The 15597-nt window shown below is 44.8% G+C and overlaps 1 long non-coding RNA gene across 1 annotated transcript in view; it reads left to right on the forward strand.

Moving 5' to 3' along the window:
- Positions 1–12779: 12779 nt before the first annotated feature.
- The window catches only part of LOC119445953 (uncharacterized), a 6498-nt gene continuing 3680 nt past the window's right edge, over positions 12780–15597 (forward strand). Inside the window, exon 1 of the long non-coding RNA XR_005190715.2 lies at positions 12780–12939. This is a non-coding gene — a long non-coding RNA (uncharacterized LOC119445953). The remainder of the gene's footprint in view (positions 12940–15597) is intronic.

Genomic DNA, 15597 nt, shown 5'->3' on the forward strand with positions numbered 1-15597 from the left:
GGCACGCTTTATCACTGGGAACTATCGCAGATCTAGTAGCGTCACAGAAATGAAAATACGCCTAGAGGTTTCGACGCTAGCCTGAAATTTTTTCATAAGATTTTTTACAACAATACTGGCATTAATAAATCAAAATACATGCTTAACCCACATTACATATCCCATCGCCGTGAACACACATTAAAAGTAAGGCCAATGAAGTCAAGAACAAACCTGTTAAAATATTCTTTTTTCCCCAAAACCATCAATGAATGGAACGCTCTGCCTGAGGACACCGTTTCTAAAACATCAAATTCAGCCTTTTACAGTGAACTGCTTGCCATGTGATCAGTTCGTGTGTTTTGCTGTTATTTTTTTTCTCGCGTTTGCTGGCCTACTATATATATTTATGAGATTGTATATGTGCGTATGTGTGTTTGTATATGTATATGTGCACATGTATGTGTATATGTGTATATATGTACATGTAGGCCTTTTCTTTCTTTTTCTTTTTTTTGTTTTGGAGATAGTTATGCTGCCTGTACTCTATTATTCGTCACCGTGTTCTTTTTGTTATGTACCCTTAATTACTACTGTTTTGCATTTGTATTATTTCTCCCCCCCCCCCCACTGTAATGCTCTCTGGGCGAATGTGGGAATGATAATAAATAAATAAATAATAAATAAATAAATAAATAAATAAATAAATAATAAATAAATAAATAAATAAGTATGGTATATTACATATGTCATATATAATCATTAAGAAATGCATAAGGCAACCGGAAAAAAATAATAATTTGTGCGCCAAACATGCCAATCAATGCCTCTTATTCGTGAGGCATGCATTTCAGCCCACCTGTGCTTTCATTTGTTCCCTTTGAAAGTGCGCTGAACTTGTGTATTAGAAATGACTCGCAAGCTTCTCTGCCGTAGTGAGCGGAGAATCCTGATTTCAAAATATATAGTGGCCCTAAATTTTTCGAAAGGATGGCCCAGTGTGTTCACATGTTTGGAGAGGGGGAGCTCTGCGGTATAGATTTTACATGTGATTTGTGATTATTAAAGCGTAGGCTAAAAAGTGTTTCCGTTTGTCCCATGTATTGCGCGCGGCAAATGATGCATTCGAGGAGATATACAACGTAGCAAGTGTCACAGTTGTAATTAATCCCCCTGGATATTGAATGAAGATGAAGACGTGGTGCTCTTGGCCACGTTAGCGGTGTTCATCACGGGGCACAGTCTGCATCGAGGTTTTCCGTGTGGTGCACAGCTTTGATGTTAGCTGAATGAATTTTGGAGGGTGTCACAACGTCTCCGAGGTTGGTGGCCCGTCTGTATACCACCCGCGGAAGTTCAGGTACAATTTGGTCCATTTTCTGGCTCTGTAAGAGTATGGTATGATGTTTCCGGAGGATACAGTGTATGTTAGGATTTGATGCTGAATACGTGAGGATAAGGTTAGCCCGCGAATTTGGGGGAGCTGGTTTGCTGTTGATGAGCGCGCGACGATCAAGGTTGTCGGCTTTTCGAATCGCGTCACTGATAGCTAAAGGAGGATAACGCTGGCGTAGAAACTCGTTACGTAGTTGTTCACAGTTCGATTCAAAGTCTTGTTCTTTAGTGCATATCCACTTGAAACAAGAGCTTCTCTGTACGGATTGCTGTTTTACAATGTTTTACGTGGCTACTGTTGAAATGTAAGTATTGGTGCTTATCAGTTGTTGTTGTTGTTGTTGTTGTTGTTGTTGTTGTTGTTGTTGTTGTTGTTGTTGTTGTTGTTGTTGTTGTTGTTGTTGTTGTTGTTGTTGTTGTTGTTGTTGTTGTTGTTGTTGTTGTTGTTGTTGTTGTTGTTGTTGTTGTTGTTGTTGTTGTTGTTGTAGATTGATGTGATAAGCTTGTTGCTGTGCGCACTTGCACTAACATCCGGAAAAGTGATCTCGGAAGCAGAATATGTATGGGAGATTGAGATGGTTGGATGGACGGCATTGAACTCAAAAATGAACTTCAACAACTCTTCCTCACCGTGAGACCAGATTAGAAAAATGTCGTCAATGAACCTTTTGTAAAACATTCGTTTCAGCGCGCAGCTCTGAGGAAACTCTGATTCCGGTATGCCCATGAATATGTTGCCAAGTTTGGACCTATTTTAGTACCTATTGATATGCCGTTGACTTGCACGAAGTGTTTTTCATCAAATTCAAAATTATTTAGCTCTAACACCAATTTTTATAGCGTTTGAAGTGTATGACGACCAATGGGTTTTTCAAACAGCGACTCTTAAAACTCATGTATGACTGCGCGAGTGCCATCCGCGTGTGGTATATTTGTATACAGGGATACAAGATCCAGGATCACTAAGATGCTACCTGTGGGAATGCAATGGTCAATTATTTCAGATAGGAAGTGAGTGGTCTCTCTAATGTAAGAACGGAATGAAGGCGGAATTCCTTGGAAACGGCTATCTACGTAGCTCGTTTTATTTTTTTCTGTTATGGTTTCGATTCCAGAGACAATGGGTCAGCCCGGAATTTTTTATTTAAGTATTTTCGGTAGAAAATGGAACCTGCCTGCGGTCTGGCTTAGAGGATGCGAATTTTGGCAATGGCTTCATTGATCTTTTTTTTTTTGGAAGCTCAATTAGGGTCATACGAACGACTTCTTTGAATGGTAAAGTGGGGTCTGTGTCTACCTGTTTGTAAATGATTTTCTGCTCAAGCTGGCGATCGGCTTCTTTTATGTAGTCCTTGGTATTCATCATTACGATGGCGCCTGCTTTATCCGCGGCCTTTATAACTACGTCTGTCCTCTCGCTGAGGTTTCTTAACGCTTTTTCTTCCTATTTACTGATGTTTCTGTGGAAAGGCTTACTCTTTGTAATCTCCGATATTACATCCTGCTGGACTACCTCAATGTATATGTCGAGGTGTTTGTCACGTTGCGGTGGAGGAGTCCAATGCCTGGCTGACGGCAGTTGCGGGCGTTCTTGTGCGCCAAGTCTCAGACGGCGGGAAAAGTTCTCCAAATCCTTGTACAGCTGAAGTTCGTTTGAATATCCGGTGGCGGGACAAAAATTTAGATCTTTCGACAAGACACTACGCTCAACATCAGAAAGATCTACATTTGACAGGTTCACTATAGTCAGTTATGTTTGGGCCATGTCCGAAGAAATGTTGCTGCCGAATGGTTTGTAACATTGGGTGTCACTGAGGGGAGTCGGGACGTTATCGCGCTTCAGTTTCTTTTCCTTTGAAATAGCTAGCTGGCGTGCATTTTGCTTTGAATACTTTTACAATAAGGAAATCTCATTGTCCGTTAGAGAATGTTTTTCTTTTTTTTTAAGCACTCCTCTTCTCGCATCAACGCCGACAAACAAGACTTACCATGGTTCTTGTCACCTTTAAAAACTTTTTGGAGATGCCATTGTTTGCAGGAGACACGGAATCCGCTCGCCGTCATTGACCAGCAGGTGAATTTTTTGCTGTTCACTGAAGTCCCTCTCAGCTCATAACGGCCGCTTGGAGGGCAGGCACTTTCAGCGGGGTGATGGTTGCGGCGACGGAGTAGTCTGGGGATCTTCGGGCTGTTTGTAGAGGTGATATATATATATATATATATATATATATATATATATATATATATAGTCCTGCACTGAATCTCCAATCGTGGCAATCGTGGCAATCGTTCGCATGGCATTTCAAAGTGGACGATAATAGCACAGCTACATATGGGGAAACCAAATCAATACTGAAGATAAAGCGCAAACTTCACCCGCATATTATTCCAAAAAACAATTATTTACACGCTGCAACAACTAATTAAAACATGTATGCCTCAGTTTCTAAAAAATTCAATCTCTTCATTACCCAAAGCACCAAAGGAAGGGACCATACTTCCATGTCAGCTTCAGTTATCTCGCCTGTGAGCATATCGTGATCATTGCTTAAAAAAGTACGTGCATTCGAAGACTACTCACAACCACGGGATTTGGAATGGTGTACGAGCGAACCATCAAGTGCGTTTTATCATAGGTTCGTTCGAATAGTGATTTTTGAGAGCGCATCGAATACGAATCGAGTAGTGCCAGAAGCAAATCGAATTGAATCGAATATCGAATACTTTTCGAGATGTTTTGGAATAAGTAGAAAGCGTTATCACAATTAATATAAAACGATGTTGACATCCTAGTATTCTTAAAGTTAGCAAGTGCCTGATATATTTAGTCTGTTATGAAGGATTGTGTATTAAAAACGCAAATGGAGCATTAGGAGCAAAACAAGCAGTGTGTTGGCATGCGCTGGGCTGTTCAGGGTGTGCGAATGACCGCTGTACAGCCTGTAATGTATGGCTACCTATGTGACGGAGCCTGTTCCACTTTGCAAATGCCTATGTTTTGTGGCTATACTATGCACGCGGAGGGGGCGGGGGGGGGGGGGGATGTTACCGCACTGTTGCTCTAATTAATATGTCCTGACCGGGCTGCAGTAGGCAAAAATAAAATAAATTAATTAATTAATAACTAAATAAATAAATACACAAACTATGGCCGCGGATTTTCTTTTCACCTTTGGCGTGTGCAATTATTCTGGGGAGGTATTCTGTGTAGTGGACATCCATTGTGTCTGCTGCTCAAGTGCTGATTGGCTGGGGACACTTGGCTCCTCCTGACGCGTACCTCAGCCCAGCGAATCAGAAATTCAGCAGCAGACAAAATGGACATGCCCACTAGGTGGACACTTACTGGATATCCCCCCCCCCCCCCCCCTGGTGGCATCCTTCTTGGCCCAAGTTGCGTGACTGCTTCGATTGCCTTCTCCGGACGCACCTCTACTCGCCTCCTATCGCCGGAGGTGCGGTAAACCGAGAGGCACGTCTGCGTCTGGCGACGAGGATCGCCGACGCCTGCGCTTTCCCACGCCTGGCCAGACTCGAAAACAATGGAGTGTACGTGTGCGCAAGCAGCGTAAACCGATGCACGCAGCCACTAAAGCAATTGCTGTTTGGATGTTTTGCAAAAGTGCATGTTTGCACTTTTTGTACGCTACACAACTGTATAATTCAATACTCCTGCCATAGCCCTAACAGGGCTGCAGCACGTAAAAATAAAATAAGTAATAAATAAATCAACAAAGAAATCTACTGTGGCCACCGATTTCCTTTTCAGCTTTGGTGTGGGCACTTATTCTGAGGAGGTATTCTGCAAGTTCCCACCTAGTGGACATGCTCATTTCGTCTGCTGCTCAAGCGCTGATTGGCTGGGGGCACCTGTCTCATTCCAGACGTGTACCTCAGCCCAGCCAATCAGCAGCAGACGAAATGGAGGCATCCTTCTTGATCCAAGTTCTGTGATTGCTTCGATTTCCTGCGCGCTTCTCCGCACGCACCTATACTCGCCTCCTATCGCCGGAAGTGCGGTAAGCCGAGAGGTACGTCTGCGTCTGGCGAAGAGGATCGCCGATGCCTGCGCTTTCCCACGCCTGGCCAGACACGAAAACAATGGAGTGCACGCGTAGGCAAGCAGCGTAAACCGAAGCACACAGCCACGAAAGCAATCGCTGCTTGCACGTTTTCGTGCAGAGAACAATCGTTGCGTGCCATTTCCACGTTTTTCCCGCGCAATTTACACGGTATCCCGCGAAGATTTCGCGCGCATTCCGTACCATATCTGTATAAATGATACGCAAGTTTGGTGGCATTACTAAACTGTGAGCGAAAGTTTGAGAACAGCGGAATCAGTGAACGATACATTGTTTTTATTTTAATTTTTCTGGTGCACCCACTCGGAACTAATCGGTCATCCCCGCGCACAAATTTATTTAAGTCTGCCTTTGGGCATAATAAATGTGGTTTTAAACTTACGCAAACAGAATTGTTTGCGGTCAGGTAATCCAATGACTGTAAGAACCAGGTAGTCCAACTGTGATAAGAACCATGTACCCCGCGTTTTATGTCGCCAGGGCGCCCAGAGCGAAGGCCTGCTCAAGGTTCAGGCAGTGCGAATGATCACGGTACAGCCTGTAAAGTATGGCTACCTAAGTGACGGAGCCTGCTCCACTTCGCAAGTTCTCATGTTTTTAAAGACGATAGTCTTTCTTGGGGAACTTAAACGCTGAAAATTTGGTCTGTCTGTCTGTCTGTCTGTTTGTCTGTCTGTCACCCGATTCAGCCACCCAGCCAAAGTTGGACCACTTGCTTACCGTCCACACTACTTAAACTGGTACGGCTGTTCATACTTGTGAACGTTATCGATCACAAAGTAAATATTACGCATATCTGAGGCGCAACATCACTAGGTAAGTATTAGGAGGTGTGTTCCTTTAATAGAAAATACATAGATACGTAACTCTAAAGACCCTAGTTTCTTAAGCTGCGCTGAAAATGCCATGCTATGCGCGCCGACGAACGACGTTCCCCGACTGCGCGCCGACGAGCGCCCTCTGCCATGGAGGAAGGAAACCCTCTGCACAAGCTCATGTTTCCCGATGTATTGCCAGATGGCGTCCATGTCTCACGCAGCGCCTCCTCAATTTTATGCGGCCGATTCAACATAAAGGAAGCGCTGTCTGAGGCAGGGCAAAACATAAATGGCCGCTTGATGAAATAATGCGGTAAAATGAAATCTGTTCAAACAAACCTTCATGCCAGGACGGAAATGGTACGAGAACAGCATCACGGGTGGCCGCGGATCAGACCAGCACTCATGTAGTACGGCCGGCAGAAGACTATCGTCTTTCGACGACATTTGCAGCGAAGCACGCAGATACGCGGCAAATTTTTTTGTCTATGCTATTCCCGTGGGGGTGAAAATTTCCCGCACTTTTTCTCCAATTTTGCTCCTTTTTCTCCATTTTGTGTTTATTTGGGCGTAGTTGACGTTTTTAAATATTGGAAAAGTATTCAAAAAATATTCCCATTTACGAATCGTGACTATTCGATTCGAAGACCGAATCAAATAGGACAATATTCGATACGCTATTCAGAAGTTTCAAATATTCGCACGCCCATTGCTTTTTACATCATTGGCATATTCTCTCGCATGGTCATTAGTGCATCTTAAATAGATAATACTTCCAACTTATATGCAATATTGGAGATTCGCCCAACAAACTGCACTTTGCGTTTTTGATCGCACAATGTCTTTTCATTCTATCTGCGCACCTCAAGAGCCAAAGCTTACAATGCTTGCAAGGTGCAGGAGAGATCGCTTTGCTTTACATCACAACTATCCTCTCTAGATGATGGAAAACCTTATGTATATGATGAATAACTGAAACGTTTTTGCTTGTCTTAGTCTAGCTGCACAGAACTTTCTGAGGAACGTAATTCTCTAATACTTAAGTACGATGGTGGAAACAAGGCAGGGACATGAAAATACACAAAATAAACACCTCCAGCGCTAACTTCCAAGTCAGACTATTCATAAAACAGTGTCCATAGATATTCAAAATTGTCACAATAGCGTTAGGTGACGTGCTACGCATACAAAAGGAAGGAGGGGGTCGACAAATGGAGGAACACGCTGTGTTATAGAAGTTAGACAAACAGGGATAAAATGCCTCAGAAAGGCTGACCAACGTTTCGATAGGTGGATCTATCTTCGTCAAAGGCCTTTGATAAAGATAGGTCCACCTATCGAAATGTTGGCCAGCCTTTCTGAGGCTCTACATCTCTGTTCATCTAACTGCTAAGCATACAGTAATTGCCACTATATATCTTTCTCGAACGTGCATTTTCAGTAAGTCAAGTTCGCTTTTCAGTGAAGAATTGATGGTATGCTAACAAACTTTTCTCTGTCAACTTTGATATAGAATGTGTCGAGGATTGCACGTTTTCGCGTGTCCTTCTTTCGTTTTAAGAATGCCACGTCTAGATCAGGATTACAGCCACATAATTTGCAGTGATCATCCAAGTGACCACCGCCATGGTTGCCCACACACATTGTTTTCTCTGGGTCTGTCATTAAAACAACGACTTGTTTGTTGGTAATTTATTTGTTTATTTATTTACTTATGTCCTATTTATTTATTTATTTATTTATTTATTTATTTATTTATTTATTTATTTATTTATTTATTTATTTATTTATTTATTTATTTATTTATTTATTCATAATACCGTAAAGGTCTATTATCGTGGACTTTACCTGAGCGGTCAGTAACAAAGAGCAACTGAAGCAAGTATTTGGCTGAGCTAAAGTACGCGGACCATGGATGCCGCGATAAAGTCAATTTTCTTCGCTGCCTACGAATGTAAATCGAAAGTGACGATTGCAGCCCAAATTTAACATTGTGAATTTTCCAATGCATTCGTCAATTTCGTCCTATGCATCGGAATTACAAGGAAAATTTCGTTTTATTGGTGAACCTCTGGTCCGTATACTTTTGCTCACATGACATCGGGTATGATTTCATCTTCGGCCTGTTCGAGAAAAGATTTTAAATGGGCACCTCCCTAAACTCCATCTCGGACAAAATAAAGTTTATACTACTACTGGGCGCTGTTGGTAGCGAGAACGCAAGGTCATTCAAGCGGTCAGGTCACATGGCTGGCAAGGTCATTCCAGTCGTGCGCGTGTGGTCACGACGGTGTGTGGGCGGTCAGAGCATGAGGTACGACGGACATGGATAACGTGGGTGTTATCTGGCCGTAAATAGTAAAAGAAAGTTAGTGGAACCTCCCTGAATGGGGATTTATCCAAGATATACGTAGGCTTATATTCGGCGTCGGCTTGCTTCTGCTGCTGCTGCGGCTGTTTTGTACACGTGTTGTGGGAAGAGCGATGTGTGCCTACGAGTATAGAATTAACGGCAACATACACATCGCTACGCGTACCCGCCGGGGTGGCTCAGTCAGCTAAGGCGTTGCGCTGCTGAGCATGAGGTAGCGGGATCGAATCCCGGCCGCGGCGGCCGCCGATGGAGGCGAAATACAAAAACGCCCGTGTGCTTGCGTTGTAGTGCACGTTAAAGAACCCCATGTGGTCAAAATTAATCCGGAGCCCTCCACTACGGCGTGCCTCAAAATCAGAACTGGTTTTGGCACGTAAAACTCCAGAAAGAAGAAGAAGACACATCGTTACGCGTAGATTGTATACATATTATATCGTCTTCTAAAAAACGTCCCCGAAAGAAATATCCCAGGAAGGTACGCCCCCGGAAGATACGTCCCCGGAATATACGTCCCGTCAGGAATCGCTCTCTAGAAAAACAAGTCCCCTAGTGAAAAACTAACCAAAGAATGTGCGAACTCACTTGACAAAGAACTGAACTCTTTATTCGACACTAGGTATAATTTTCGGCCACCTTGGCTTCGAAAAAGAACGAAGTTAATACCCAATCGTATGTCCAATAGCCCTCATGAAATCTTCAATGTTCATCGTCCCCACACTGTAGTCTTCAAATAGGTTATGAACACGCTGATGCATCGCTATAAGCGCTGACTTGTTCCTCTTCTTTGGGGGTGCACCGACTCGATACTGGGCCATCTTCATTGTCACGGTGGCTTCTTCAGAGCGCAAGCCGTCAATGGCCTTCCACACTGTTGGGCAGCTGTGACCCACGATGCTTCCCAGCCTTCTGTTTCAGGCTTCCGCATGATTTTTCGTCCTGTGCCCTCCATTAAGAGTGGCCGAGTAGACGTTCCACATCGCAGGGGGGTAAGTAGGAGGTGTTCGCCGCAGACTAACCATGTTGTCAGCTTTGTTTACCTGCCTGTAGGTACCCGAAACATATATGTTGCATCAAAATATTCTAGTATTTCTCGGCTAGCTTCTGGCATTAAACATGTAAATGCGGTCATTCCATCTTGTACCTCGTCAAGCGGCAGGAAATTGAGAGCGTCCAGCAGGGGGGAAGGGGGGGGGGGGGGTTGAAGGCAGGACGTTACAGCAACATTTGAGGGCACCCGTCTGGGAATGTTTTTTCCGACATCGCAAATGGGGACATTTTTTCTGGGGACATATTTGCCGGGGAGATTATTTCCGTCGACATTATTTCCGGGGACTGTTTTTCCGGGGACTTTTTTTTTTCGGAACACCTCGAGCATCTGTTTATGTTATCGTAATACTACCCCCCGTTGGAAAAAGCGTTGTCCCGCTGCTATTAAATGTCAAAGGCGCGTGGATAGTTGTAGGGCTTGAGTCTGACGACGTGGACAGTCACTAGTTGTCAGAGCGGAGGACGTTGTGGGTGGGGCTAGAATAAGTTCACGGGTGACATCGGTCACTTGGCGGAGGATGCGATATGAGCCTGTGTAACAGGGGAGTAGTTTTCACAAAGGCCAACTTTACAAGGTAGGTGAACAAAGCAACACGAGGTTGCCGTGTGAAAAAAGGGCATCACTGGTGACGGAGGTCATATCGGTGCTTCTGTTTGTCTTGTATTTCTTCTGTTTGTCTTGTATATTTCTTGTACACATACAGTCTTCTCTTTCCCTTCATGTGTGCGTCTTGTAATTCTTCCTCGTGTTTCTTCTAGTACGTGTTTGGTACCAGTATACTGAGTACGGGTCCATGGACGCTGAAGTATGACACTTACTTTAGTGTTTTCACGTTGTTAAAGCCACGTACTTACACATGATCAATGTCTCATCCTTGCCTTGTGGTAGGCACTCAGTCGTCTGTAAGGATGTCAGACTGACGCGTAGGCAGTCTTGCATCGATGCCCATATTGTTTGCCTTGGACGATGAGTCGTTATCACGCCACACCTGCCGGCCGCTATCAAAGCGCGAACACAATGGGCTTAAACTGCGTATTCGTCCCCCTGCATTGGTAAAGTGTTCACTACCGGGCCACAGTCGGCCTGGGTATTGGACACTGCCTCTGAGATTGGCCCATATTATTTGGCCATGGACGGACGCACAGAATTTTCGGACCTACGCCCCCTGTAATGCTGGACTGTTAAAAACGTATGCTGAAGGCTTAACCTAGCGATGGCACCACGGTAAGCCAAGGACGGTAGACAAATCGCATTTTATTGCTGAGACAATCAAAATAAGCTTTTAAGTCGGCAAATTTTACCTTGTGAACAGTGACTGTTTTATCAATTCTTGCAAAAAAAGTATATGTCGCTTGAGATTCGGTAATGCTTCACGCGATACAAATTTCGTTCTCTTGGATGTGAAGTACAGCATTCCATAATGTGACAATCGACATGAAATAAAATGAGAGAAGTTCCAAAGAACACACACCGGACTTGCGTTGAAAGTCTAACTTAGATGCTTTCAATACACTCTTCTACGGCCGAGAGCAATAAGTTATGCGGGACAGAGTAACACAGATCTTTATTTCAGCGAAGACGGCTTGGAATCTCTTTTCCTGATATCACACCAGAAAATTTAAGACATATTCTCCAAACTCCTGATGAGATACGGATCGGCAATCACTAATTGCTTCGAATGTCCTTCCAGTTGGACCGAAATATAGTTCCGCTTCGTACCGCGTTCTGAGATGATGACTCTATAGGGAATTTCGAGTTTGTGCGTCTTGGCACTAAAGCACGTTTAAAAAAAAATACAGATCGGGCGTTCAGAAACGTTCTCAAGTACATGGACAAAAACATTAAATGGCTTACAGACCTCTTTAGCTTCGACTATCACTTTGGAAGTATTTACCCGTCGCGGCAAGCAAATGCAGAAGTGGCCACTTCAGTGGCTTAGCGTCAACTTTGGAACTCTGCAAGCTCCGTACCCCTCTCGCATTTTTTCAGACTAATCGTCAGGAAGCTCCTCTGCCGTTCGCTCACAATTCAACAAATTTTCATAGTTGCTTTCTTTGCAGGCTGACATGCAGCGTAAAAAAATAACTTTATTATCGATTGCACAATGCCTTGAGGTAAAAATAATGTTATCACTGCAATATTTTTTAGCGTTGCTCAATTCGTGTTCGTAGCCATAGCGAAAGGTAATTTTCAAAGAAATAAATTACTAAACTGTGGACAGTGACCGGGAAGTGAAGAAATCGTCGATGCACTTCTGACCAACATGTGTAATTTCTCATACAATCAACAATGCTATTTCCGGTGCCAAATCTTCTCAAAAAAAAAAGAGAGAGAGAGTTGCGAAGTTGCTGTAACTCCCCATATATATGTCTAACGTAAACGAAGGCTCGTGCACAAGCAAAGCATGCAGCGGAGCATGGAGTCACGACCTTTAGTGTTATACGGTGCCTCTCGTGCAATGTTTCTTTCAGATTTGATTCGCTCCTTCTCCATGTCTCTCAGGAGAAGTGGTCCAAAGTATTAAAATTCAAGCGAGTCTCTAAAGGTACCCCTTCAAACAGTTGCGACCGACTACCTCTGCATCCCTCACGGCTCACTGCTCCGCCCAAAAAATAAAACCAGTATGCCTATAGCCAAGAAACCCTGAGCACTTCAAACGCGCCTTTTATTCGGCCGCGCATCAACACATCAATTTCAGCTGTCCGATGTAAGATAAGTAATCGCTCATGTTCGGCATTATCGGAACAACTTCGGAAACCTGCACGCTCGGCACTCGGTAATATAGAGTTGACGTCACTGGAATGCCCCGATAAAATACTCCGTGACGCAAGCAGCGATGCCCTTCTGGCCTCCTGCATGGTGGCGACGCGTGGTGACGAGAAACGCAACTCAGCGCACTCACGACCGCTCGTTGCCGGAAGAGATACTCGCACAACACTCTTCACTCGCAATCTACCAGTCACGTGGTGCGTTCGCCTCGCGTTCACCTGGACCGTGGTGTCTCCATTGGTTGGCGCGTTTGCACGCGGCTCAATTCTCGTGCGCACGACACCGCAGGCGCAGGAGCCAATGGCTCCGCTTTTGCACACAGCACCACACAACACCGCGATGGGGCTATAAATGCGTTGCCGACCTAGCAAAAAGCGTTAAATACATACAGAATATACGCAGAGACAGGCTTTTGAAGAAGATAAACTTTTTTTTATTGAAGCAACATGGACAAGCCGGCATGCAAATGCGGAGGTAAGCGGCATGTTTTGTAAATATACTTTCCTTCCACTTAGCAGAATTTACGCCTCTGAGTTGGTTGATACGGGCCGATGTTTAAATGAAGGCCTGACGGAGCATTCAACCTATGTAAGGCACATGCACCACAAAAAATGCATCTATAGGGTCTGCGTTTTGTATTGTGGTTACGAACATCGGTGGACCAGCGCATGCAGTTTCTGCTTTTGTCAGAAAAGTTGCGTACTAAGTGTCCTATCTAACGGCAAGCTGCGTTACCTCTCCCTTCATACGCACGGTCAAACTTATTTTTTGGCTGTCACGGAGGAGTAGTAGCAGCATACGAAACGTTGTAATGAGAGTAACATGAGTCCATATAACTGCACCGATAAGTGCTGGTTACAGACAACATAACGATAGGAAACACGTAAGAGACTGTTTAAGAAGCGCGGCTCACAACTGTCACCGAAGTGCCCCGTAGACGTCACGAGCTAGCAAGCACAAATGTCTTGATCTTTGCGTCACGAAGGGAATGGATACACTTCACCGCTGCTACAAACATCCAACGCTGTCAGTCGTTGAACTGATCGCTTGCAAATGGTCGGTACATAATAACAAACGTTGCTTGGGTGGCATCTTTTTTTATCGATACGTTAAAACATTGCTTACACAGTCAACAATCACCTGATAGTACTGCAGGTGGATGCTGGAGGAGTCACTTCGTAACTGCTTGTCCACACTGAGCGCGCATGCACACACGAGCGCTTATCGCCCTGTACCTCTGCCCTGTAGAAATTCGCTGCACTCATATCGGCACCACGGCCTCACGGTACGCGCACAATACACGCTGATTAGTCAATTTCATCAAGTGGCCTCGTGATCCAGCCACGCTGTTATTTTGTTGTCATTATAGAGATGGCTAAGTCAGGCTGTTGTCGGTACTGCAATCGGTGGCATCGGCCTTGTACGCGTGAGACGCCGCTCATAGACTACAACCGCAGTTTTCTCCACTATAACACGGTGTATACATACAAACATGGAAGTGGTTGACACTACGTTTACGCTTCCTATTAGCAGAGGCCAATGCGACGCACTTGTGTTCTCATGCTAGCACTAATATGACGTATAGCATATTGTAGCGGACGTGGAATTCCGCCATCATAATCAAATCGCGCAACAAATCGTCAGAAGAACAATAATTGGTTGAGGTGGCTTGTCCCAATGGCAGTGTTGGCGCAGTGCTTGGCGCCATTTTATGTTGACGCCATACGTAAAAAAAAACCTAATGAAAATCTATTGGAATTTTTATGGCGAAGTACGGGAGCCTGAGACGGTGACAAAAATCAAAAACACACGAAAACGGAAGGCGCCTTAGTACTTCCAGCGCAAAGTGAGTGGAACCGGTCAAACGAGAGTCCGATTCTTCGGGTTGAGGAAATACACCCCTTTATAAGCTTTGAGGTCTCATAATGGCCGAGCACCAGGTCGGCAACGTGCTTGTAGGTACCCAGCGGCCAGCACTTGCCTCCCACAGCCGCGGCGGATGCTCTTCAACAACGCCGTCTGTGGTTGGACAAGAGGCACCCAGAGACAACGCCTGAAATCTCTATTGGGCGCTCTTTCGAAACGTGAACCCCCTCGAGAGCCGATCACCAGGCCAGGGAAAATCTCTACCCGCTAGAAGAAACCTGTGGGTGGGATCCCGGTGGTCCCGGGATTTGAACTCGATACCTCCCGAATATGAGGTGGATGCTCTACCGCTAGGCCACCGCTACAACAGGCTACCACAGTGAAACATAGGGTTCTCTTGGCAGCAATGAAGCAGATTGCAGTCAAAACTTTTTAAAATCTTATGTGATGCCAACTGCTCGTCACCGCAGCCGGCGACATACTATATACTTGCCAACATTTCTCATAACAGATCAAACAAGTGATTCTCTGCAATTGTATTAAGCGAGCAGACCATGAAATCGCGGGAAGCACAGTGTAAATTCACTGTTTTTTTTTTCATTCAAACGTAGAAATATGAAGGTAAAAGGAAGGGAAAACGGACAAAACGACAACATTTCTCTGTTGGGAACCGAATCCACATCTTCCGCATTACATGTGCGCTATTCTACCAAATAAGCCACTTTCTCGGAAATATATGTATGTCTACAAGATGAGACCCTATAAGAGTGTTAGCTAGCACCGCTCAGGGGCATAACGATGGACCTAGAGACTCCTTTTTTTTATTTTTTACCTGCGGTCCGATGACACCTTATGGCACATGTACATCGATATTTTGTGGCTCCTTTTCAGTTGTGCCACTACCTATGGCAGAGTTAGCGTTGCAAAGCCACGCAATGCAAGCGCCGCACTCTCAACATGCGTTACATCAAGGCTCCAGGACCGAACCTCCAGACTTTCTTACTCTGTGCAGGAAGGCTTTGGTTCCGTGTAAAAAAAATCGCCATTGCCAAATAACCCTCATATGGCAGTGACGACTTCGCTCTCTTGCGACACTGGCAAGCGTGCTATACGATAGGACCGTGAGAGCCACTGCTCGCCGAAAATGACACACAAGCGGGAACTTTGACAACCGGCGTAATGCCTAGGCATGGCCTCCGAGGTGGCGTAGCTTCATCGGAACCTCGCCCCATATTCACAAGAAATCTCTTACGCTAGAATCGTTTC

This window comes from Dermacentor silvarum, chromosome 3 (assembly GCF_013339745.2).
Source record: "Dermacentor silvarum isolate Dsil-2018 chromosome 3, BIME_Dsil_1.4, whole genome shotgun sequence".
NCBI classification, from domain to species: Eukaryota; Metazoa; Arthropoda; class Arachnida; order Ixodida; family Ixodidae; genus Dermacentor; species Dermacentor silvarum.